The sequence below is a fragment of the Saccopteryx leptura genome, chromosome 5, assembly GCF_036850995.1.
Source record: "Saccopteryx leptura isolate mSacLep1 chromosome 5, mSacLep1_pri_phased_curated, whole genome shotgun sequence".
In the NCBI taxonomy this organism is placed as follows: Eukaryota; Metazoa; Chordata; class Mammalia; order Chiroptera; family Emballonuridae; genus Saccopteryx; species Saccopteryx leptura.
The window spans coordinates 170,352,087-170,378,518 of record NC_089507.1 but is presented as its reverse complement, the minus strand read 5'-3'; the positions used below and the strand labels follow the sequence as shown (position 1 = coordinate 170,378,518).

The 26,432-nt window shown below is 53.9% G+C and overlaps 1 long non-coding RNA gene across 1 annotated transcript in view; it reads left to right on the top strand.

Annotated features, from left to right (window-relative positions):
* The first annotated feature begins 1,869 nt into the window (after positions 1 to 1,869).
* Positions 1,870 to 26,432, top strand: part of LOC136406705 (uncharacterized) — a 150,552-nt gene continuing 125,989 nt past the window's right edge. The window contains exon 1 of the long non-coding RNA XR_010751686.1: positions 1,870 to 2,473. This is a non-coding gene — a long non-coding RNA (uncharacterized lncRNA). The remainder of the gene's footprint in view (positions 2,474 to 26,432) is intronic.

Genomic DNA, 26,432 nt, shown 5'->3' with positions numbered 1-26,432 from the left:
AAATATAAATTACCTAATGATATCATTATGGACTCATGAGTATTTATTTTGTACTTTGGGTTATAATCCAATGCTGCTGCACTCATTTTTTTGCTCAGGTAGTTCCCCAGCTTTGGCCATTTTCAGGTGGTTTCTGTGTCCCTCTGACGTAGCCCGTTGTGTGTGCGTGAGTGGGTATGTGAGTATAATGCTGGTGGCCGAAGCCAGGCAGGGTCACATTGGATTTCGGCAGATGGTAGAGAAATTGCAGAGCTAGAAAATGTTAGGCCATTATCGTTTAATAAAGTCTCACAATGGCGGATGAACACACAGGCAGAGGAAAACCTCTTCTCAGGCAAAGCAAACAGCAAAAAATGGCCCCTCACAGTGACGAGCAGGCAATCCACAACCCGCCATCCACAATCCACTTGAGCGCAAGCACCCAGAGCCTTACATAGGCTATGCACACGTGCTCACGCACTAATCAAGCAAAGCACTTGCAGCCGGTATACCAGTGCGCAAACCTAACAACTGCCCCACGGTGAGTGTGTGTGAGTGTGTGTGCACGTGTTTTCACATATTCTTACTGTCTGGTCCTACAGGATGCTCCAGGCTCATGTGTTTTCTACCCCAGTCCTAGAATCAGCCATTTCTCTAAGGAGCCCTATTTCCTTTTAGTGGACAACAGTATTAGAAGCAAACCATGGATCTAGTGCTCATTGCTCCTGGTGTGCTATTGCTTCTAGATCCTCTCTGCAGGGAGAACAGGGAGATAGATACATGTATGTATTGTAACCCATGTCTATACACATATCTATAGATATTCTCCAAGGCTGTTAGACAATACACTCCAGTGTTCTAAGCCACCTAGTTTGGACAGGTGCCCTAGAAAACTAAGCCCCTGCCCTCTTCTTCAGCATGTCCCCTCTCTTTTATAGCCTCAGCGTTTCCTCCATACAGACAGCTCTCTCTCTTCCTTTGTTGTCTTTTAGTTTGGACAACTCTACCCACTCCAGACCCAGCTCAGACACCTGTCCACTGGCCTCTTTGGCTGATGTCCCAGGCAGGATTAGGTGCCCCTGGTCCATACATTCTCATGTCCACCCATTTATCACAATGCCCCTCCCTCCTCTCAGTCCTTATGAGCTCCTTCACACACCCAATGTGCACAGGTGCTCAAGCGCTGAATAAATGAGGCAGCTGCAGAAATTGAAGCCTGCAGAAGGAGTGGCAAGCTCTAGAGCTTTAATCCAGGAGGGTGTCGGAGTGGCAATTGGTTTGTGGAAGTGGAGCCTTCAGATCCAGTTTGTTTGGCCAACAAGTGTAGGGAACAAGTATAAGGAAATCAGTTGTTCCTATCAGAAGTGGGGAGATCAGGCCATCTTGCACGGGTCAACGATGACCGTGGTCTCGCTAAAATTCTGTGGAAGCAGACACCACTATCCTCTGCGTCAGATGAAGAATCTGAGGGATCCGTGGTAACTTCTCCATGAAGGCCACACAGCCAGTTAATGGCAGGCAGGGACTGCAACCGAGCTGGGTTTGTCTGACTCCCGGACTAGAAGGTTTGCCATCCTAGGAGACATTTAGGGATTTGATATGACCCACCTTATGCCACTAAGACCAGCCTAGACTTAACGGAGTTGACAGTGAGGCTGGAATCCCAGCCTTATCTGGGAAGGAGGGGCGCAAGGGAGGATGGCTGTTCCGCGTGGACCCTAACCTTCTAACAACTGCTCTGCATTTGTGCCTAGGAAAACAGAACTACAGCTCCCAGGAAGCAGTTCGGCGTCTCAACGCCCCTCCCGGCTCTCCTCCCCGCCCCGCCCCATGCCGCCCCTCCTTGGGACAGGCGGGTATATAAAGGGCCGAATGGCCAGGCCCGGGACGGAGCGCAGAGGTGGTTCGGGCGCACAGAGAGCCAATGGAACCCGCAGGACGCAGCCACCACAGCTGGCACCCGCCGCTCCGCATTCGCCCACCCTCGAGCTTCTTTTAATCCCGTGGGCACCCGCTCTACGCTCCCTGGGCTCTGCAGACCTGCAAACTCGTGGCGGAGAGCGGATTTGCCCTTGAAGCTTTCCTGGGCTTGGCAGAGGGGTTCCGGCGGGAATCTAGGCTGGTGCTAGCGATGCGCGCAGCCAAGGAAGGCAAGGAGCTGCGTCTGGGCTGAAGGCTTTCCCAGAGCGAGGAGGCGGGATACCCTCGCCGGGGTCCGCGGGACGCCCGGCACCCGCTGGAATCGGGCGTCCGCCCCCGGGCCCGGGAATGCGGCCCTTGGAAACCCCAGCCCCTGAACTCGCCGCGATCTCCGCGGGACCCGAGCGCAGGGGCCGGCCACCAGCTCTTAGACCTTGGATGGGAAATGGGTAATGGGGTGGGGTGCTTTGGACCCCTAACGTGGATTACTTGGTGCGTATCAGCCGGGCTCAAGACCTCGTGTCCATCCGTGGATTGATTCATTCTATGTAACACTCGGGTCGCTTACTTGGAGGTAAGTTTTCCTGCATTTCGGGGGAAGGGTTTAATTTGATTCCCTACCCCCACTACCTTGCGTCGCTTTCTGAAGGTCTCGGGGTTCTGGGTTGAAGTTTTTCTTCTTGTATTTGATATCTTCTCAGAGGACATTTTAGCCATCCCTCTGTCTCCATACAGAGCTGATCGCCCAGCTCACGGTGGTCAGCGCCCATCTCAGGTGTTCTCGGTTTTCGCTCAGCAACCCCCAGCGCCGCTAAGCTTCTGGCTGCCCCACGGGACCGAGCCCCGCGGGACCGAGCTCAGTCTGAGGAGAAAGACTGCGCGGCCCGTGCACTTACCTTTGCGCCCTGTCGCCCTTCGGAGCCCGTTACTTGGGAGCGGAGCCGCTTCGGTAAGCTTCTGGCGTCTGGCCACTGGCGACTCAGAAGGCGACTGGGGCGCAGCGCTTGCGGAAAAGACCTAGCCGAGCCTCCCTCACCGCTGGGCATGAAGGACGGATGTCTTTCTGGATGTCCCTGGTCGGCTTTACTGCAAGGAGTGCATCACCGGTCAGGCAGACACTGGGAAGAAGGTGTGGGCAGGTTTCGGAATGGGTGGAAGGTGGCAGGAATTCGGTCTAGTGCGTACCCCTCCCCGCCGTCCCCATCCGCACAACCTCCACTTAAGTTGTCATTGGAAGAGGCTTCCTGGCCAGCACGGAGAGGGGGCTTCGTCTTGAGTCCTGAACTGAAAGCAAACCGTTCCTGTACCCATGGTCTCTGCTTTCCTCGGCCTTTTGTGTCCACGCTGTTTTGGGCAGCACGGTGCCTGTCACTGAATAGGCGCGAAGTAGATGTTCCTTGAATGAATGAGGGAACCAGTCCGCTCTCCCCCGGTCCTCTGTGATATGCAGATAAACCGGGGTCCTTTTTTGCCTTCTCCCACTTTGGCAGCTTGTCCTCAACCCCAGGGCCTCCCTCCCCCTTGAGGATGGTTTCCTGGAGATGCTTTCCCAGATGTGGGATTCCCTCCCCTCCCCGCAACCCTACTGGCAGCCTGTCTGTGATGGGCCATTTCCAGCCCAGAAGTCCCTCCTGCATAGAAAACTTCTGGCAGCTGCCAAGGGTTTCCCTTGATCTGTGCTCAGGGTACTGTTTCCTCCAGTTCGCACCTGCCTGGGGGAGAGCGGAGGGCCTGGCACCGTAGGAAGGAAAAAGGTGAGTGTGTGCTGCTGCCTCCTCCCCCAGGAGCTGTGCCTCTGCCCATACCGGGTCCCTGGAACTGCCCAGCTGGCAAAGCAATGCTCCTGGTGGCTGTCCCCACCCTCTCCCAGGCCAGGCCCCTTTGAAACTGTCCTACTGAGAGGACCTGCTGCGCCAGCTAGGCACCCTGTCTGATTTTAAAGGCAATCCTGGTCTTCCTCTCTTTTATAGAAAACTACAAAAAAGTGCAAAAATCAGGAAAAACTACCCAATTCCCACAGTAATGCTGGCAATTATTTCCTCCCTGCTGAAAGCTTGCAATGTGTACAGCGTTGTTTCCTGCTCCTTCCTCCCCAATATTATTTGGATTGTTCCCTTTGTAATAACTGTATTCTGTACCAGGCATTGAATCATAATTTGCTCCAACAATTCCCCATTGTTGAACACTAAGGTGTTTTCAAATTTTTACCCTTAGAAGAGATGCCTTCATGAGCATCTTTTGTACACGTGAATTTGTCCACATTTGGGATCATTACCTTTGGAAGATTCCTAGAAATCATTATCTTTGCTTTAAATCTGAGTCATGGCTCAAGTCAGAGGAATGTCATTCTTGGCGCACATTTCTGAGGTGGGCTTTCCGGAAGAGCGTTCCACCTACCCATCAGATGACCTATGTCTGGGAGCCAGAATACTGTGGCTTTTTTGTTTTGTTTTTCCTGCATCTAAGAGTTGATCAGCATTGGTATGAGATAGGTAAAATTTGCCTTCAGGACTAAGATGTAAATTATGTTAGCGATTCCATGGGTTAAAATTTACTAGGCAGCTGGATTAAAAATACTGTCATTATTTAAAAAAATTAACTTGATTTTGATATACATCTGAATTTACAGGACACTTGCCTTAATAGCACATGGTTTCCCCTATACCCTTCACCCAGCTTCCCTGAATGTTGACATTTTACATAGTCGAAGCCCCGTTCCCAAACCCAGGGGATGAACACTGACTACTAATCAAGCTCCAGGCCTTACTCAGTTTTCTTCATTTGTCCTACTAATGATTTGTGATTCAGGATCCTGCATTGCAGAAAATGCTATTTTGTACAAAAGTGGGAGTTGAGAGGGTTTCAGCAGACCATCTTTCCTTTTTTTAAAAGAATATTATTGATTTTGGAGACAGCGAAGAGAAAGAGAGAGATCCAGAGAGATCTACTTGTTCCAGTTATCTATGCATACCTTTGTTGTTTCTTGTGTGTGCCCTGACTGGGGACAGAACCTGTAACCCACAACCTTGGTGCATTGGTATGACACTAACCAACTGAGCTGCCTGGCCAGGGCCTCTTTTTATTAAACCTCTTTACTGAGGTATGACACACAAAAAGCTGAACATAGTTAATATATACAACTTGATGAGTTTCATGATAAGTATACACCATGAAACTCTGCAATCTATGGCATACACCTACTCATTGCCTTTAAAAGTTTTTTCCTGCCCACCTTATTATTATTTTCGTGTGTGTGATTAGAACACTTAATAAGAGATCTACCCTCTCAGCCAATGTTTGAGTATACAGTACAATATTGTTGACTCCAGGCGCTGACCTGTACAGGAGAGCCTGGGATTTATTCTGGAGGAGTACAATTGAGAAGCCCCCACACCTCTTCCCCAGGTAAACTCGCCCCTCCTCTGCATTTATGGCTAGCAGAGCAATGAGACCTTCCAGGCTCAGAGGGAGGGGAGCGGAGCCTTGACCATGAGTGGGAGGAGCATCTCTGTGACCTTCCCTCCTTCCTTCTCTACAAACCTTCACTGGGAAGAGTCCTTCAATAAAAACTGGGTTACAACCCGATCTGTCCCGACATGTATTCCGTGGGGTAGGTGGATGGATGCCATCTGGTGTGCGTGAGAGTAGCCAGTCGCCCTTGACAAGCCCTGCGTGCCGTGGTGCCTGTGCGGGTGACTCACGCCGCCAGGGAGCAGCAGGTGTGGCGTGGCGGGTGCTTGGGGAACAAACCTTGCCAAGAGCATTTCCTGGTTAACTGGGCAGATTTAAAGGAACACGGGTTTCTACTCTCACATCAGAATGGATTTAGGGTATTGCCAAACCATCTTGGGTCAGGAAATGATCCCACGTCTCTTTTCGGGATTTATTTCCCCAGAGAGGGGTGAGGAGAGCCAGCCTGAGAGGTTTTGAGGAGCAACTGATGGCGATAGAGTGGCTTTGCATGAGAGACTTGTGAGAAATTGGGGAACACTATGAAAAAGGCTCTTGTCCTGCCCCCCACCCCAGAGGCCCCATTAGTCCGACCTTCCTGCACAAGACACAGGTGCACCTGGGGCTGTCTGCTTCCAGCCTCTGGGGCTGTCTGCTTCCAGCCTCTGGGGCTGTCTGCCTCTAGTCTCTGGGGCTGTCTGCCTCTAGTCTCTGGGGCTGCCTGCCTCTAGTCTCTGGGGTTGTCTACCTCTAGTCTCTGGGGTTGCCTGCCTCTAGTCTCTGGGGCTGCCTGCCTCTAGTCTCTGGGGTTGTCTGCCTCCAGTCTCTGGGGCTGTCTGCCTCCAGTCTCTGGGGTTGTCTGCCTCCAGTCTCTGGGGTTGTCTGCCTCTAGTCTCTGGGGCTGCCTGCCTCTAGTCTCTGGGGCTGCCTGCCTCTAGTCTCTGGGGTTGTCTGCCTCTAGTCTCTGGGGTTGTCTGCCTCTAGTCTCTGGGGCTGTCTGCCTCTAGTCTCTGGGGTTGTCTGCCTCCAGTCTCTGGGGCTGCCTGCCTCTAGTCTCTGGGGCTGCCTGCCTCTAGTCTCTGGGGTTGTCTGCCTCTAGTCTCTGGGGCTGTCTGCCTCTAGTCTCTGGGGTTGTCTGCCTCCAGTCTCTGGGGTTGTCTGCCTCTAGTCTCTGGGGTTGTCTGCCTCCAGTCTCTGGGGCTGTCTGCCTCCAGTCTCTGGGGGCTGTCTGCCTCTAGTCTCTGGGGCTGTCTGCCTCTAGTCTCTGGGGGCTGCCTGCCTCTAGTCTCTGGGGGCTGCCTGCCTCTAGTCTCTGGGGCTGCCTGCCTCTAGTCTCTGGGGCTGTCTGCCTCTAGTCTCTGGGGCTGCCTGCCTCCAGTCTCTGGGGCTGCCTGCCTCTAGTCTCTGGGGCTGTCTGCCTCCAGTCTCTGGGGCTGCCTGCCTCTAGTCTCTGGGGTTGCCTGCCTCCAGTCTCTGGGGCTGCCTGCCTCTAGTCTCTGGGGCTGCCTGCCTCTAGTCTCTGGGGCTGCCTGCCTCCAGTCTCTGGGGCTGCCTGCCTCTAGTCTCTGGGGTTGCCTGCCTCTAGTCTCTGGGGTTGTCTGCCTCTAGTCTCTGGGGTTGTCTGCCTCCAGTCTCTGTCTGCATCTGCTCGGAGTGGTCGCCCCCAGGGTGCAGGGGATGTTTGTTTGGGATGAGGAAGTTTTGAGGTTCCTTAAATCTCAATACAACGGACTTCTGTTGTCCACAGAGAGTTTTCCTGTTACTGTTAGGGTATGGGTCAACCAGGCTTGGTTTTTCTTTTCCTCTTTGAGACGTCTCCAGTCTTCCTATTATGGTTGGTAAGCTGAGAGATAGTCCCCTGCTCCGGCTTCTCCTGGTCCCCTCTCCCGTCCCTTCCCCCTCCCACACTGGCACCAGCATCTTCTATAACCAGCCAGCTCCAGTGAGGATCATAACAGGAAGTCTCGGTGGGTCAGGGGTAGGGGATGTTGTGACTGAATGGTTCTGGGACAGTCTTCTGCCTACCCTGCCTCGTCCCCTCTCCTAGGTCCTGCCTTCTCAGGAGTTGCAGCTCTTCCCAGATTCATGTGGGTCACTCAGAGCTGCTCAGTCAGGCCCCCTGGCCTTCAGTTTGGGATGAATTGCTTAAAGAACTTGGTAAAAATGAGTGTTCTTAGCGATTATCCCTGCTCGCCGCCCCAATTTGATAGGTTCTGTTTTGGTATATGTAGGGACAGAATGTGCTCAGAGATCTGCATTTTTCACAAGCTTCCCAGGCCACTCCAAGACAGATGGACACTTTAAGAAAACGGGGAATTGACTGGATTCTTGGTCAGCTAAAGCCCACATTGAATCTTCCTGCTGAAGCTTGCTTGGCCACCAAGCTTCTCTTTTTTTCCTCCTTCAGGAAGCCTTCCTGGCTTACCACCACCTAGTCTGAGTTTCCACATGTTCTTATTTGGCTTGTTGGTGAAGGTTTTGACATAGAAGTCTTGAAATCAGGTGCCCTTTGTACTTGGTTAACACAGAAATGGCTATATTTGGGCAAAAGATAAAGGAACTGTATTTCTGGGCTTGAGGAATAAATTATATTCTGCAATCTCTCTCCTTGGGGGCTGGGGGATTGTAAGTTCTACAGGAGCTTGGGAAGTGCCATTTGACAACTTTCTGGTACCTATGTTCATGTGCCTATGAAGACCACTGCTACTTCTGGCTGACCTCATCTTGAGTGATGTCCTCTGTCACCGTGGAGCTGGTTCGGGTCCTCCACACCAAGTTAGCACCTTTTCACGTGACAGATGCACCCAGCTCACTTTATATGAGGACAGAATGGTTCTGGATGAATTTCCTCCCTTGGGACGGGGCCACTGGCTAAAGAAGCTCTGTCCCAAATCGCTCAGTTTCCCTTTCCTTATAGACTAGGTCTGTGCCCAGAAAGATGTCTACGCCAAACCAATCTCGGTTGATCGACTTGATACGCAAAAGGCCCGGAGGAACATGAAACTAGAGGAATGCTGAAGTGGCGAGTTTCTGTCAAAGGGTTCTTTTTCGTGATGTGAATCATCACCTCCTCCCATATTTGGTCTGTTGGTACAGGTTTTTTACACAGAAGTCTGGAAACCGGGTGCCTTTTGTAGTTGGCGAAGATGGAAGTAGTTACGTCTGGGTGAATGATAAAGGTGGCAGTAGTTCTGGGTCTCCTGAAATAAATGGGACCTTCCGTGTCTCTCCCCTCAGGTCTCTGAGGCTCCTGGTAGGTGGGAAATGCCCTTTACATGGTCTGGTTTGAATGGTTTTCAGCCCCACTTCTTTTGCCTGAACCGTGGGCCCCTGACCTCATTTTACTGTAGTGATTTCCTTCCCTTCCCTTTCTTTTCATTGGACTGGGAAGCCTGGGGGGGCGGGGCAGGAAAGAGCAGCCCCGCCTGTCCAGCAGTCCCATCAGATGGCTTTGGAGCCATCAGTGGTGTATTTCCTCTGATTTGTTATAGATGCCTTTCCAATCATTTGCCTTCGATGTCTTCTCTCTAATTCTACTAATTCTACAAATATCAACTGTTGGCTGGGTGCTTCTTCGGATGGTGACATCATGTCAGTTCTTTGGTACGTGGGCTCTCGTGGTCTTTGGGCCCGTGGGAAGCAGACTTGACTCAGCAGTCTTTGTGGGGGAGGGGTTCGCTGTGCTGCGGGCATGAGACGGAGGTATCGGAGAGGCTGGCCTTTGGGGGTCCGTTCTTCACTATGTGAGTGACGCCCGCAGGAACTCTGAGTGACAGTGATCATTCCTGCGTTTGTACCTTCTTTGCTCAATTATTATTATTATTTTTTAAATTTTAACCATTTTTTATTGTGGTAAAATGTACATCACAGGAAGTTGACCATCTTCACCATTTTTAAGTGTGCAGGAAGCAGCATGATGTCCGCTCACATTGTTGTGTGACCTTCTCCATCGGCCACCTTCAGAACATCATCCTCGTCCCGAATAGAACACGACCCCCATTCAGTACCAATTCCCTTGTCCCCTCCCCCAGCCCTGGGCCACCTCCATTCTATTTCCTGAATTTCTGAATTTGACGACTGTAGCTCTGTCATCTAAGTGGAGTCATATAACATCTGTTCTTTGTATCTAACTTAATGTTATTTAGCATTACCTCTTCCAAGGTTTATCCATCTTGTAGCAGGTGTCAGAATTTCTTCCCGTTTTGAGGCTGAATAATATGCCATGTATGGATAGACCACATTGTGTTCGTCTGTTTATGCATGGAGGGACACTTGGGTTCTTCCACCTATTGCCGTAAACATGGCTGTGTAGGTACCTGCCTGAGTCCCCGCCTTTGGTTCTTCCGTGTGCACACCCAGAGGGGGAATTGCTGGAGCACAGGTCATTCTAGGTTTAATTTTTTTTTTTTTTGTTTTTTTGTTTTTTTGTACTTTTCTGAAGCTGGAAACGGGGAGAGACAGTCAGACAGACTCCCGCATGCGCCCGACCGGGATCCACCCGGCACACCCACCAGGGGCGATGCTCTGCCCCTCCTGGGCGTAGCTCTGCTGCGACCAGAGCCACTCTAGCGCCTGGGGCAGAGGCCAAGGAGCCATCCCCAGCGCCCGGGCCATCTCCGCTCCAATGGAGCCCTGGCTGCGGGAGGGGAAGAGAGAGACAGAGAGGAAGGAGGGGGTGGGGGTGGAGAAGCAAATGGGCGCTTCTCCTATGTGCCCTGGCCGGGAATCGAACCCGGGTCCCCCACACGCCAGGCCAACGCTCTATCGCTGAGCCAACCGGCCAGGGCCTCTAGGTTTAATTTTTTGAGGAACTGCCGTACTGTTTTCCACAGCGGCTGTACCAATTCCCATTCCCATTAACAGTACATAAGGTTTCCAATTTCTCTGCATCTGTGTCAACGCCTGCCTGCATTCATTCCTCCCTCCCTCCCTCCCTCCCTCCCTCCTTCTTTCCTCTTTCCTTCCTTTTCCTTCTTCCTCCCTTCCTTTTTCCTTCCTTCCTTCTTTCCTTCCTTTTTCCTCCCTTTTTCCTTCTTCCTTCCTTCCTTCTCCCCTCTTCTTGCTCCTTCTTCCTTCTTCCTTCCTCTTTCTTTTTTTTAATCCTTCTTCCTCCTTCCTTTTTCCTCCCTTTTTTTTTCTTTATGAGAACAGCCGTCCCAGTGGCTGTGGAGTGGAATCCCACTAACTAATTTTAAAGGCAGGCTGACCGGGATGGTTAGAGTGTTTCCCACAGACACTCCAGGGACCTGTGGGATTTCCTTTCTCTCTTTGAGGAGGCGTCTTCATTCAAGCCGTAAGGAGCGGCAGAGGGGAGGCCACGCAGGGACTCAGCTCCCAGTCCCTCTGCTGTGTCTGTATTTTCTAAATTAAAAGGTTTGGTGTTCTAGCATGTTCTGTATGTCCCGAACATTTGCACTGGACTTTTTCTCAAGTGCTTCTGAGTCCACATCCCATCTGTCACCCTCAACCGGATAAAATAGTCAGGCATCACTCCCAGTTTCCGGAAGTGGACGTAAGGCACAGGTGAGGAAGGTGGCGCGGGTAGATGGGGACCCCCTAACTCCTCATGTGGTGCACTCTGACAAGTGGGTATTTTGGAAGTGTTGGTGTAAGGAGTGCTGGGAAGATGGAGATTGGAGTCACAATTGGAGAGAACCCTAGGGGGCATCATCCACTCTGCCCACATGTCCTGTATCATCAAATTTCAAATCTGAAGTTTGGTGAGTGTGACTTGTTTTGAAAAATAGTGAAAACTGTTTTTCTATAGAACGCTTTTTGGCACAGTTGAGTGGCTTAAGAAAGAAATGTCACCTCCTTTCTAGGGTTTTCTTCCTGAAGCTGTGTGTGAACCCTGAAGCTCAGTCTGTTCTGGTTTGTCATTGGGCATTCCCAGATGTGTATCTGGACTCATGGTGGGGTCAGGTGTTGGCAGGCAGTGGTTTTGTCGGCTCCAGAGGACCAGTGTGTCCCTTCCCCAGCTTTGCATGTCTTTGCCTCTTAGGGCCTCTGCACGCTTCCCCACATGGCGGGAGGAAAGTGACCCTCTTTCTCATTTTAATTTATTTTTTCATTATGTTATTTCTTTTTATTTTAAAAATGAAGCAGCAAGAAACGAACCTGTGAGTGGCGTGACAGAATGGACCACAATGTCCCAAGCCTGTGGCTTCCTTCTCTCTGGGAGGGGGCGGGGAAGGAGAAGAGGCTGCCTGCTGTGTGTGACCTTCCCTGTGACCTCTGCCCATGGCCTCACACCAGACTTGTTTAGTGGCCCCAGGGTCACGCTGATGGACAGTGTCTCTGAATGGAAGGGAATCTGTGGCCATAGGCAAGCCAGTTGGTAAATTTAGATGTTTGGGTTTTTAATTGTTTCTAAGGCGGGAACCAGGAATGTGGTCCACCAGAGAGCCCAAATGGTCCTGGTTTCTCACCCCCCCCCCCCCCCACGGGCTTTTCTGCAGGTCCTGGGACTGCCTTCCTCACCCTTTCCCGTTACCCTCCCCACGCCTCCCGCATTATATTTGAACCTGGCCCATTCTCCCTTTCCCAAACCCTTTCTCTCTGGCCTTGTCATCCTCGCCATCCGTCTGTAAGGCACCAGCTTGGGGAAGGCGGCTGTCTGTCTGGAGGCGTTCACGGTTTACCAGTCAGACACCATTTGATCCTGCTGTTCCTTAAACTACATCCCATCCCTGATCCTTCAATGTCTCTGCGTCGGGATTCACGAGGTGCTGTGTGCCAAGGAGCAGTTTGTTGGGAAGGAGAGAGAAGCCAACCTTTGCCGCTGGCCTGGGCAGCTGGTTCCAGTCTCCATTTCCCTTGATCCCTTAGGGCCCGGATGCGGGTATTACGGTTTCTGACGCCTGAGGTTTAGAGACTTTATGGGATATTCTTAAAGCCCTGAAGCTCGGAAGGATGGAGCCATGGTTTAAACTCGGGTGTTGGCTCGTATCTGACACCTGGTCCTATCCCAGCCCCGTCACCTGTGTCTGTGTGTCTTTGTACCAGTTGCTGGGCCTCTCTGGGCTCAATTTCTCATCCGTGACAAAGGGTATATTTAGGTTGAGGGCATTTAGTGGCAAGTTGCAGAGAACGGAGCTCTAACTGGCATGTGTGGTTGAGGTTTTGCTTGTTCACATAACGGAAATCAGGGTTTGTGCCATTTGGGTGACCTGTTGGCTCTCTGGTTTTTTCCACCTCTTCTCACTTTATGTTTCCCTTCCTGGTCAGAGTGGAAAGAGACGAGACACTTGCAGGCCTCCTGCTTCCACAGACCCAGAGCCAGAGAACGGCTAGTGCCAGAGCTCCCGAGGGCCGACCTGGACCGGCCCTGTGTCCAGCAGGTGGATGCATTGCGGCTCTCCTGCAGTCATGCGTCTCCTACCTGGGTCTGCGGGGGTACCAGCTTTCCTCCCCAGAGCCACTGGCATTCTGCAAAGGGAAACTGAGGCCTGTAGGAAGCTGGGAAGGATGAAGGGAAACACCAGATGCTGACTATGAATGAATTGGGCTTCGGGGTGATGCAGCAGAATGCGTGGTGGGGGCAGGGAGTTACTTTGGTTACCTCTGTACACCCGTACCTGTGAGTACTAGGTGAGAACAGGGGCAGTGCGTGCGCAGGGAGTGTTGGTAAATGAATGAACCTCAACGGTGCTTCCCTCCTCCTCTGAATCTCGGAACCTGAGAGCCTACTTTTGCCCCTCCGGGGAGCTGGGGATTTGACTCTTGCATCTCTAAGTCCAGCCTTGCAGTAGATGATCCATGGTAGGGTTCTCATTACCCATGCCAATGAGATGTTATTGTAATAACACCCAGGGAGGAGACTGAGTAAAAGTGGATTTGTTTAGATGGCTCCATTGTCTTCACACATTCATGTGCCAACAAGTGGCCTCACTTTCAGGGACTCCCTGTTAGACAGGCGGCCCTGATCTGCAGGTCGTTGGGTACAAGGTGGGGGACCCTAGTTTGCCTGTTTTGTCCGTATGTCACACAGGTAGGCTTTGTCTGAGGAGCAGTGAGTCATGCTTGTGGGTGGCGTGAGCTCTTCAAGGAAGCCTGCTGCCCTGGCAGGTGTCACCAGCTGTCCTTGGGAGGAAGAAGCTCACGGTCATGGGGATAGACTGTTTCTACTCTGAAACTTGAGTCTGAATGGCCTTTCTAGGGCGGGCGGCGAAGTGGGAGGAGAGGGGTGGTCACCGTGTGTTACAGAAGGTGTCCTAGGAAGCCTGCTACCTATGGTTTTGTATTGGTGAGGAAGCTGAGGGTCCCAGGGCTTCGCTCACTTGTCCAGAGTCATCCTGCTGGGCAGCAGCAGAACCCGACCTTGACCGGCTCCCCGCGGGCACATACTGCCTGCACCCACTGAGCTCCTAGGCGCAGGCTTCACTCACTTGTCCAGAGTCATCCTGCTGGGCAGCGGCAGGACCCGACCTTGACCGGCTCCCCGCGGGCACATACTGCCTGCACCCACTGAGCTCCTAGGCACAGGCTCCACTCACTTGTCCAGAGTCATCCTGCTGGGCAGCGGCAGGACCCGACCTTGACCGGCTCCCCGCGGGCACATACTGCCTGCACCCACTGAGCTCCTAGGCGCAGGCTTGGATCCTTGCTTCTTGGAAAGTGCTGGATGCCCCAAGTCAAGGGGATCTGATCAGGTCTCTCTAGAGCTCTGATTCATCCTTCACATCTTCCTCCCCTCGTAACCCGCTGGCAAGTTTAAAGCCGTTCCCTCCTCCCTCTCCCGGTGGGGCCAAGGCCTGCATCCCATTGGGCGTGGAGTGAGATAGAATCTGACTTCGCCATCCTTCGCAGGGGACACAGGAAGTCAGTGCTGCAGTAGGTAACATCAGTATGCACTGAAAGGCTTGTCTCCCAGAGTTTTCCCTGAAGTGGAGCTCTCACGAACTGCATCCCAGGGTCCAGGCTTCTCCCCTCTTTCTACCTCTTCCATTTGGCCACCCCCCCATTCCTCTCTCCAGATGGGAAAGCTGATTCAGTGCACTGTCCATAATGGCCTCCCCTCTCCCACGAGCAAGCATGGAGTCAGGGTCCAGAGATGGGTCTGTCTGTCTTTAGGATCGGTGCGTTCCCCCATAGCATCGCCCTGCCTCTGTCTCCTCCCCCAGGAGAGGCACATCGGCCCCAAAACAGGCGCTGGCATCCTCAGCCCCCGTCTTGTTGAAACCCCATGAAGGGTGCTGGGGTTAGAGCAGACTGAGCCGAATTTCCTCCACAATTTTTGTCTCCTGCGATCGTTGGCGCTGGGAGATGATGCTGGGGGAGGTTGTAGCATCCGTGCTGAAGAAGGCTTGTAAGGTTGGGACACATGCCAGTGGGACAGGGAAGTGGGCGGGTCTGTTCCTGAGGCATCACTGTAAACGTTGTGATGACAGGCGCTGACTCTCAGTCACTAGGACGGTGCCGTGGGCTTTCTGCTCCCTGAGCGCCGAGCTCAGGGGAGCCTGCAGGGTCAGACCTGTGGCTCAGCTGGCCCTGCTGATGTTATGCTTGGAAATCAGAGAGCTGTTGGTTGCTGTACCAACATCACCCCCAAGGGGATAAGGGCCAGGTGAGAAACCCTCGCCCCATCTGAGCTGTACTCCCATCAACCACCATGAATCTGTTCTTTGCACAAAGACCCTTTAAACTGACGTGACTGGGAGGGTAGAAACTGGAGCCTGTGTGGCTTTGTGATTGGGGAAGGGGGAAGGGAGGCAGATTGTGTCTCATTCATTGGACTGAATCTTAGAGTCCTCCTCCCTTTTATTTTTTCTCCCATTCTTGGTTTAAACCCGGTGTCCATCTTAAAGAAATGGACCCGCTCTGTGGCTGCCTCTGCTTGGGCTCATTGGGTCTCTGCTCTGATGTGGCTGGACTTCACTGGGGAAGAAGATTCCATATTCTGTCCAAGAGGTCCACTTTATGGCTGGCTTTCCCTCGGCAGTGTCAAATCCGGGCTGCAGCCCCTGCTGGCTTAAAGTGACACGACTTATTCAAAGGCGGCGTGTACACTCTTAACGGGCAGAGCAAATGTGGTGCATGACTGGCCTTGGGACCCTCTGTTGGCTTGAGGGGGCAGCCAGGAGCGGGGTGTAGGGGGAGACGGTTAGCTCTGCCTTTCTGGGGTCTGCAGTGGGCTTGTCTCAGTGCCTTCCTCCCTGAGACCTGTTAGCTGCCCCTTTCTCAGGGGCTGTCACTTTTGTCCCCTTCCTTCCTCTCCCCGGGCAGACGCAGTGACACTCACATGCAGAGGGGACATAGAATCTGGTATTGTCCAGTGGTTGCCTGGGTTGTACTTGAATAAACTGACCATCAGAATACCAACCTCTATTTTTTCAATATTTTCATTTTCAGCCAATCTTTCCCTTCCCTGAGCCGTAGTGCTAACGACCTAGAGGATTATATTGTATTGTTAATTAATATTAGTTACCACCATGATTGTTTCACATGCATGGGTCTTTTTTCTTCAATGAAATCAGAGATGGGCATTTCTGATTTCGTAACGCCTGTCCTGATGCTGACCGGTCAAGATGATGTTCATACCCCACGACTGGACAGGTTGATAGCCCACCCTGCTCGGCCACTGTGATGCCGTGTGGCTGTGATGCTGGGGCCATGGACTCTGGCTGGATTGTCCCAGCACAGTCCACTGGAACAGCAGCTACGTGCCTTGCTATGGGAGGCATCACCGGTCTTTGCTCCGAGCGGTCCTGAGCATTGCATGCGTCTATCCCTCGTGCCACAATTGGTGGCTCAGCCACGAGCCCTGGTGTTGGCCCAGTTTCTGCTCCTCATTTGCTTTGAGGCCGTGGGCAAGTTACCCCACATCTCGGGGCCTGCGTTTCCTCCCACGTACCTTTGACATGTCCTGGATGATCCGTGATTAATGGCCGCATGGAGGCTGTCTCCCTGTGCTTCTTGGCCTTCCGCAGATGACCAAGAGCAAGGCAGGCAGGAAGAAACGCCCGACCATCCCAGAGGTCACACCACGCCCAGCGCTCGCAGCAGTGCCCTCGGCTTCTCGGAGATATGCTCAATTAAACATCAAGGAAATCCAAACGCGGGACCATCTCGTGGGGGCAGTTTCTATAAAAGATCATGTGTGGCCTGGCCGGGCGGTGGTGCAGTGGATACAGTGTTGGCCTGGGATTCTGAGGACCCAGGTTCGAAACCCCAAGGTCGCCAGCTTGGGTGTGGGCTTGTCTGGCTTGAGCATGGGATTGTAGACATGACCCTATGGTTGCTGGTTTGAGCCCAAAGGTCACTGGCTTCAGCAAGGAATCACTGGCTTGGCTGGAGCTCCCTGGTCAAGGCACATATGAGAAGCAATCAGTGGACAACTAAGGTTCCGCAACAAAGAATTGATGCTTCTCATCTCTCTCCCTTCCCGCCTGTGTCTCTCCCACCCACGCTCAAAAAACAAAACAAAAACATCATGTGTGACCATCTGGGATGCCTTCAGAAATCTGTTGGGGTGACATAAACAACCACAAGAGTAAATTACCCTCCCTGCTCTGTGGCTGGAGAGGATGTTATTTGTTTAAGGGACTAAGGGTGTCTGCCTCCCCCTTTTCCAGAATGAAATTTGGACACACACCGCCTGTAAAGGGTTGTTCTTTCAGGCCAGTGGAATAGCGGCCCTGCACTGGGGTAGAAATGAGGTCTGTTTCTGCCCACTGGTGGGTTCCCTCCGGGGTGTGGGCGGCCGATGGGCAGCTGCAGGGCACACCACCCCCCAGTGGAGTTCTGTCCACCCTCTCGCCTTCTACTTGCTTGCTCTTCAGGCTGAGATGCCTCGTTTCAACCCGAACTGTCCTGGCGAGCCAGGAGTCCTCCCTGCGCGCCTTCCCCTTCCTGCCCTCACCTCCCTCCTCTCCTGTAGGGGAGAAAGAAACCCCGCCCCTGTCAGCATCTGGGTCTTTAAGAATTCCCTCCATTGTAGCCCTGGGACAGAGACCCTTCTGTGAGAGTCTGCTGGAGGCCTGTCCTCGGTGACACCCCGCCCCCTGTACTAAAAGACCATCGGAACAAGCTCCCCATTCTCCTCTGGAGAGGGTCCCTCTGTCCCAGCCAAGCAACTCTTAAGGGAGCGTTTATCCTGGGACACTCTGCTTACAAAGAGGGCTGGAGTGTCAGATAAACTCACGCAGACCCGCGCAGGGAGGACAAAACCCCTTTTATCTCGCCCGCCTGCAGGGAGATCAGAGTGTAGTCCAGGGATCTGAGCAAAGCGTGTGTGTGTGCGTGCGTGTGTGTGCGTGCGTGTGTGTGCGTGCGTGTGTGTGCGTGCGCGCGTGTGTGTGTGTGTGTGCGTGTGTGTGTGTGTGTTTGTGTGTGTGGTGCAGAGAGCGTTCCGGGTTATTATCCTGTCATTTCATTTCTTAGGGGAAAGGCCACCTCCCCTCTCTGCTCTCGGTCATTAGGGGTCCCGGGCAGCTCCGCCCTTGGCTTGCCTGAAAGTCCTAGTTTCCCTGCGCTGTCTGTTTGGATAAGGAAAAACTCACCTGCTTGGTGGCCGGGTGCTGCTGTTTTAAAAGACCTCTGGTCTAATGGGAAACATCATGGGTAAATTTGGCCACCTGGGTGTGTGTGTGTGTGCATGTGTGTGAGTGCACACCCCACCTGGGCATGTATATGTTTGTGTGTGCCCCACCTGGGTGTGTCAGGGCAACCCCCGACTCCCGTGTGTGGCCCAGCCATAATTATCTGGTATAGCCTTTGTTGTACATGGCATACAGCCTTCCACTCAGTCATGTGTACCTGGAATTTCCATGATTGGCTCTTCACATTGGACTGATGTTTGTTGAATACCTACTAAGTGCTCTGCACTGTATCCATATCTCAACTCTAACAGTTCTACAGACCTGGAACGGTGGGCGTAGAGATGGCAATGTTGTGTCTGTCGAAGGCGTATGCCTGCTGCAGAGCTGGGGACCGGACTGGGGGACCAAGGGCCGCCCAAGGGGCGTATAAGTGTCAGGGGACGGAGGTCATGGTCAGGCCCTTGCCTTCTGGTGCTGGTTTGGTTTTGGACTTGTCCACTACCTCCCTGCGTTTCCTGGCCTGACGGTCCTGGCATGGGCTGGACATCTGTCACTGAGGGGCTCGAGAGCTGAAGCCATGTCATTGTCTGCCCTGTGTCCCCAGTACATGGTCCCTTGGAGGGCCCAGCACCCACACGCACCTGCTCCAGTGGGGAGACGGCAGAGAGGCTGGAGCTGCCGCAACTTAATGGGGGCTGGGAGGAGGTGCCGGCTGCTTCGGCAACCAGACTGCACTGGGGGACTTGGCTGGAGCCATGGCCGAGAAAGACCTGTCCCCGCGGAGTCTTAGAGGGCCACCCTGACCCAGCTCCCAGCCCCAACTCGGACTCTGTGCTCTGATTTTGTTTTCTCAGGGCAAGTGCTGGGCCCTGGGGATGGGCCTGTGTGTGTGAGTGTGTGTGTGAGTGTGAGTGTGTGTGTGAGTGTGAGTGTGTGTGGCTGGGGAGATAGGAGGGTTTCTGACATCCCCAGGTTGCCTGTGTGTGGCCCTGCTTCCCTTCCCTTTCCCAGGGTGAGCACTGTGGGGGTGCAGTGGGCGCTGATGGGCCCTCCCAGGGGGGCATCCTGGCTGTGCTCAGAGAGATGCTCGCGTATCACGGCTGCCAGTGCTGTCAACGGCTGCGTTCCAGCGTTCCAAGGGCAGGAGGCTCCTGGCCATCCCCTTGTCGGGCTGAGCCCGCCTTATCCTGAGAGGGCTGGACTCGAGGTCATCCCACCCGGGACCTGCCTAGCGTGTGACTGGGAGAGTGAGAATCACCCTGAAACGCTGGGAGTGGCGGAGGAGAGATGTCGATGAGAACTTGACCTCGTGCAGGCGGCAGACACTGCCGGACCCTCCAGAGGGACATCCTGTAGGAGGAGACCGTCTCAGAAGCACCCTGCACCGTGAGCCAGTGCCTGGGCAGAGGAGGCAGGAGGGAGGGGAGTTCTGGGAATTCAGGGGGAGTTGACAGGGGTCATATGAGAAGCCACACTCTGTTCTACAGTGAGTGATACGGACCCACAGGCTCCGAGGACTGCACAGAGGAGAGGTAGCAGGTGGGGGACTTGGGAGGCTGGGACGGAGCAGAAAGGAGCCAAGGCTGTGGTCTCGGAGAGGAGGGATGGGAAGGGTGGTGATGATAAGGATGAGAATGTGGAATGGAGGTAGATGTCAGACTTGTTGGAGGGACAGTGGCAGCCCCTCTTGGACACTTAGAAGGGTGGGTCTCTGCATTCTGGGGTGTTCCTGAACTAGTCTCCCAGGACAGGATTAAGAAAAGGACAGTTTCGCCTGACCAGGCGGTGGCGCACTGGATAGAGCATTGGACTGGGATGTGGAGGACCCAGGTTCGAGTTCCCGAGGTCGCCAGCTTGAGCGCGGGCTCATCTGATTTGAACCAGCTTGAACCCAAGGTCACTGGCTCCAGCAAGGGGTTACTCGGTCTGCTGTAGCCCCATGGTCAAGGCACATATGAGAAAGCAATCAATGAACAACTAAGGTGTCGCAACGAAAAACTGATGATTGATGCTTCTCATCTCTCTCCGTTCCTGTCTGCCTGTCTCTATCTATTCCTCTCTCTGACTCTCTCTCTGTAAAAAAAAAAAGGGCAGTTTCTGGCCTGAAGTTCCTGCTAACCAGGGATTGAGATAATGCCCAGGGCCACACGCCACAGAGGCAGCGTCCACCAGCAGGGCCAGATGTCCACCAGCAGGGCCACACGCCACAGTGGCAGCGTCCACCAGCAGGGCCACACGCCACAGTGGCAGCGTCCACCAGCAGGGCCAGACGGCGGACGGGGATGCACTCGGTGCTCATCCACCCTTTTTCACACCCTCCCTGCTCACTCCTGGCAGGGTGGCCGCCCTCACAGATGTGCCCTGATGATTTCTTCACCTTGACCACACGGGGAGCCCTTGTTTCACGCAGGTGTGTTCTGGACCCACTTACTGTGTAATAGAGGCTTCAGTCTCACTAGCCTGTATATTGGTGACATAGAGGCAGATGGTGAGAATTGTGTTGGACCCAAGGTCAGAGGATTTGGGTCTCAACCTTAGCTTGTTAACGTCCCAGATGCGTGATCTTGGGCAGGTTTCCCTATGGCCCTGCCCCTCCGTTTATTTCAAAGGCAAAGTACCAGGGATGTGTCCTGAAGTCCTGCCCAGCTCTAAACAGAGCAATCACATGCTTGAGGGTGTGCATACACGTGGCTTCTGTGTCTGGGTGTGTGCAGGCACTAACTTGTCACTGGGCTCTTCTCTCGCACCTCCCTGTGGCTCAGGTCGCTCCTGCCCTGGTTAGTATGTCACTTCCACCTCCACCCCTGCCCAGAGGAGGGTGGGATGCTGACAGTGGTGGCCTGTGAGGATGTGAGTGCCCACTGGCCCATGCAGCCTGATTGAGGGTGGGGAGGAGCAGCCCTGTCGGAGGTCGGATTGAGATCATTAGTCAAGACGCTCCCCTCCCAGGTGGTTGGTGAACCCGCAGTGCTGAGCGTGAGGTCAGGGCTCAGAGCTGTCGGCTGCAGAGGTTGGGGTGGCTGCTACCCCCTTCTGTCTTCTTCGTCACCAGAGGAAAGCTGGAGGCTCTGGGGACTGTTCTGTACATTCTGGGACAGTGTGTGTGTGTGTGTGTGTGTGTGTGTGTGTGTGTGTGTGAGAGAGAGAGAGAGAGAGAGAGAGAGAGAGAGAGAGAGAGAGAGAGAGACTGTTTCGGCAGCAGACATGTGTCTCTCATTTTGGCTTCTTGCCCCTGCACACCAGTGCAGTCCACACTCAGACAGCCCAGAACAAGCCCTTATTGATAATCAATGACCCCTGGGCCCCGACAATCGCAGAGCGCCCCAGATCAAACTCGTTGATTTGATGAGTGGGGGGAAAATGTCTGTGCTTGACTTAATCTCTTTTCTGTTTTTTTCATCACTGATGTTTTCAAGGGGGCGGGGAGGGTGAAAGCCGGATTTGGGGAAATTTACCGAACACCCTTCTGTCTTACCCCTGGTGCTGTGAATTATTACTGCCTTCCCACGGCCCCTTCACCTCCAGGCTGAGTGGGAGGGCGGGGGCTGGGTGACGGATGTTCCCACCCACGTCACTCACCTCTGACCACATTTCCACCTGCTAACACGCCCAGGGGAGGGGGCGTGCAGCCCGGCCGGTCTCTCTCCCCTGAACACGGGACCCCTGTCCTCTGGTTGGGGGAGGGCGGCCCTTGAGCACAAGGCCGGCTTGAGCCGGGAAGGGGGGGCCGGGCGGGCTGGCCGAGCTCGTGGCAGGAGGTGGAGGAGTGTTGTCATTTATTAGGGCTATGGAAACAATACGGGGTTTGTCTCCAGGGGACGGTGGTGCCTGGGGAGGCCCGCCAAGATGGGCCCGAGCAGAAGGAAAACAAGCAGAGGTCTGACGAGAGTGTGGTGGCTCCGAGCGGCAGTGAGAAAAGCACCTTTGTTCAGGGAGGTCAGGGCTGGGGGGCAGGGAGAAGGCATGTGAGGAGGACTCCGGTGCCTGGAAAATCTCTGCTGCTGTCCCGGGCACCTGGGCCCTCATGAGGGTGACCAGGGGACCGAGGTTCTGGGGTGGCTGGTTCCGACGCTTTGCGTGCCGGGCAGTTTGGGGGAACCACCTCCTGATCGGCTAAGCTCCTTCGGGGTGGCTGGAGAGAGGACACACCACGGGAGACTGTCCCTGGGGTTCGGGGGCGAGGGTGAGTGCAGGGCTCGGCCTTGACTCGCGGGCCCCTGGTGGGCTCCCGTTTCGCTTCCGGCTCAGCATGGCTGCACAGTCAGGCTGCACAGTGATGCCCCCAGAGCCTCGAGACAGACAGCTATGGGACCTGGGGAGGAGGACACTCGTGGGGCACCCTTCAGCTGGCCCCTGTATAGAGAGAGACCTGTGGGACATGGAGGCTGCAGGAGCAGGCAGAGAGACCTTCCTTCTGGAGTGCTTCCCTCTTGAAGCCCTCCGAGACCACCCCCTGACACTTCCCCACAGTTTTATGTTTTCTGCAAACTCTCTTGCTGCCCACTGTGGGCGTGTATCCCCAAAGCCAGTGGCTCACTTTTGCTTTGATCTTTGCTTTTAAACCAGAGGGTCTTGAGGACCCCTGACTGGTTCTGGTCATCCTTCCCTTGTTGGCAGAAACGTTGCCCTCTCTGTCGGGACCCTGTAGTCCTTGGTGAGCTTGGCCTCGCTCATGCTATGCGTGCATGGGTGTGAGGACTCACCGTGCCCAGCAGCCCTGGGAGAGTGAGGGTGGCGGCCGTCCCTCTGGTGAGGGGCCGTGTCCCCAGCACTGCAGCCCTGACCACCTGTAAGAAGCCTGTGCTGGGTGAACTTGGACTGCTGGCCGCCAGCCAGTGGGAGCCGTGATGGAGAATCCTGGTGTGGGGTGTGCACGCTCAGCTCCGACAGACTCCACTTAGGGTGTCAGGTCACACAGGGCCATCCTCCCTCAGGAGAGGCGTACATTCTAAGGAAAGTCGTTCTGCTTTGTCAAGGTTATTACGACCTCCACTATGGTTGAGAGTCAACAGTGTAATAGTATTAGCTAATGATAGTACCTGCTAACACGGTGGCAATTCTGTGTCCCAAGTATCTCTTATTTTAAGACACACACACACACAACCATGTGCATTCACACAGTGGTCCTCCCTCCTCCACAGGGGATACATTTCAAGACCCCCACTGGATGCCTGCAGCCACCCATGGTACCGCGCACCCTGTGTACCGTGTGTTTTCTCCACACACACACCTTTCTACCCAAAGGAAGCGCTTTACGGGTTCTCTTAGGCACGTCCACATTGCCAGCATTGCTACTCTTGTGCTCTGGGGCCATGATGGGGCAAAACGGGCGACTTGAATGCAAACCTGTGGTAGCACCAGTCGAGCTGACCGAGACAGCCGTGAAGTGACTGCGGACAGGGAGTGTCCACCCTGGAGACGCGGGAGGGACAAGGGGTGGGCCATGTCCTGGGTGGGATGGGGTGGGAGGGCAGAGGTTTCATCACGCTATGCAGAATAGCATGCAATTTAAGACATAGGAGTTGTTGATTTCTGGAATTTCCCATTTCAATTTTTTCGGACTGTGGTTAACTGAAACCGTGGAGGGTGAAACCACAGGTGAGGGGGACTACTGAACATGTAGGTGCGCTCAGACATGCGGGCGTGCATGCATACACACACGTGCACTCACTTATTCCTCGTGGTGACGCTGGGAGGTAGGCATGACAATGAGCCCTGTGTTACCAATGTGGACACTTGAGGCACAGAGAGGGCAAGTAACCCATCAAAGATCACACAGCGATTAAGTGGTTCCACCTGGTTCCAAACTTGAGCCCTCTGGCTCCTAGGCTAAACAGTAGTTACGTTGCCAGGGACAGGGAGGGCCGCTCCGTGCTGGGCAGTCCGTGGCCGTGTCAGCCGTCCTGATAGCCTTGTGAGGGCTGCTGGTCATTCTGGGTCCCCAGGGCAGAGCCTGAAACTCACAAAGGTTAAATGACTGGCTCAAGGTCACCCACTTGCCACTTAGCTCTGTCAACTCTAAAGGGTGGCGGTCCCTCCCAAAGTTAGAGGGTTCCTGCCACTTATTGACAAGTCATCTTACAGGAGTTTGTGTATTGTTTGCATTTGAGAGAGGGGCTGGGGAAGTCAGCAGGTGCATCCCTGTGTCCTCCTCCTGAGCAGCGGGGGGAGGAGGGGTTTTCTCCCTGCCTCTCTGGAGCTGCCCCTCCCCCCCCCCTGCCCCCAGGTTCCCAGAGGCCCTGCTGGCTCTGGCTGCCCACCAGCCCCAGGTTGGGGGCTTCACATTGCCAATGTGATTTCCCTTTTCTTTTCCTCCTGTTGGTCCTCCCTCATTTTTCTTTTATTATTATTATTATTATTATTATTTTTGTATTTTTCTGAAGCTGGAAACGGGGAGGCAGTCAGACAGACTCCCGCATGCGCCCGACCAGGATCCACCCAGCACGCCCACCAGGGGGCGATGCTCTGCCCATCTTGGGGCCTCGCTCTGTTGCGACCAGAGCCATTCTAGCGCCTGGGGCAGAGGCCATGGAGCCATCCCCAGTGCCTGGGCCATTTTTGTTCCAATGAAGCCTCGCTGCGGGAGGGGAAGAGAGAGACAGAGAAGAAGGAGAGGGGGAGGGGTGGAGAAGCAGATGGGCGCCTCTCCTGTGTGCCCTGGCCGGGAATCGAACCTGGGACTTCCGCACGCCAGGCCGACGCTCTACCACTGAGCCAACCGGCCAGGGCCCTCCCTCATTTTTCATTTAGGAGCACACACCAGGCCCATGGACATGGGGACAGGTGCCAGGTGGGACCCGTTTCTTCCCTGGAGAAGATAGTGCTCACCTTCCCTGTCTGGGTCGGGCCGGCTCCGGGCCTCGTCTGCTGCTTGTCAGGGTCCGGGAGCTGAGGAGGAGGGACCGGGGATGTTATCCCTGGCCGGCTTGGCAGCGGTGAGGTCTTCTGAGGGAGAAGGAGGCATTTGGGGAGGCTGGTCCCTTTACGGCCCCTCCACAGGCCGTCTTTATCTCCATGGTAACTCGGTGTTCTCTTGCCTGATGCTTTCCCTCCTCCTCGCCAGTGTGCAGCTCTAAGGGCCCAGGGTGCCCAGGGGTAACTGAGTACCCACTCTGTGCCAGGCCCTGTGGCATTCCGTGCTGTCTCTTTCTTCTGATACAGACCCTAGAAGGGATTTCGTTTGCTCTGATCTCACCGGCACAGCCAGCGAGAGGAAGAGCCCAGATTGTAAGCCAGGCTTGGGACCAGAAAGCCATGTTCTTCTCTGACCTTCCTGTCTCCCATCCGTGCTGGCAGGGCCCCCAGCTCCCTGGAGAAGCCCTCCTGGGGACCCCTGCCCTCCAGGCCACAGCTTGACCTCTGGGCTTTTCAGGCCCTGACGTTTTAGACCAGGGGTCCCCAAACTTTTTACACAGGGGGCCAGTTCACTGTCCCTCAGACCGTTGGAGGGCCGGACTATAAAAAAAAACTATGAACAAATCCTTCTGCACACTGCACATATATTATTTTAAAGTAAAAAAACAAAACGGGAACAAATACAATATTTAAAATAAAGAACAAGTAAATTTAAGTCAACAAACTGACCAGTATTTCAATGGGAACTATGCTCCTCTCACTGACCACCAATGAAAGAGGTGCCCCTTCTGGAAGTGTGGCAGGGGGCGGATAAATGGCCTCAGGGGGCTGCATGCGGCCCGCGGGCCATAGTTTGGGGACCCCTGTTTTAGACCTTGGTATTGAGGTTTCACCCTCAACTACCTCAAGTTGCTTTTAAAGTGTATCACCAAGGTTGTAAACCTATAAACAGCGCTTTTCCTATTCTGTTGGCGTCCAAAGCTTCTAGCATATTCCCGGGCTCACTGCTGCAGTCTCATGAAGTACTTGTTAAATTGACATTACCCTGTGGGTGAATGAATATTATTTTCATTGATTCATAGATGAGAAAACTGAGGCTGAGGGAAGTCGGGAAGCATACCCAGGATCAAACACCTGGTGAGGGTCTCAGTCTGTCTGACCTTGAAGCCCGTAGTCTGTCCAGCCCACTGACGGTCAGCCGGGGCCGGCAGCGCCTGGAGACAGGGGACATTCTTGGTGAGGCTTGCTGCCAACAGGTGACAGGTTTGAGAGTGATGCTTGATTCTTGTCCTCTGAGCTGCCTCCCAGGCCCACGCTGTTTATTTTAAGCCATCTTTATTGAGGTATACTTTACATGCTATAAAACTCATCTATGATAAACATACAATGCAGTGAATTTTAGTAAACGTTTAAATGTGTAAAGTTGTGCGACTGTCACCTCTATGCAGTTTGAAAACATGTTCGGCAGCCCCAGCAGATTCTCTGTGCCTGTTGGCAGTCCGTATCCACCCCCGTGGCCCAGCCCTGGACCAGTGCTGGTCTGCTGTGTCCACTCACCCTCTATGGACATTTGTACCCATGGACATATACGTCTATAGTCTTGTGTACCTGGCTTCCTTCACTGAGTGTGTTTCTGAGAAAGTGGCCACCACTGACTTTTCAGTGAGTCGTGTGTGTGTGCCCAGATTT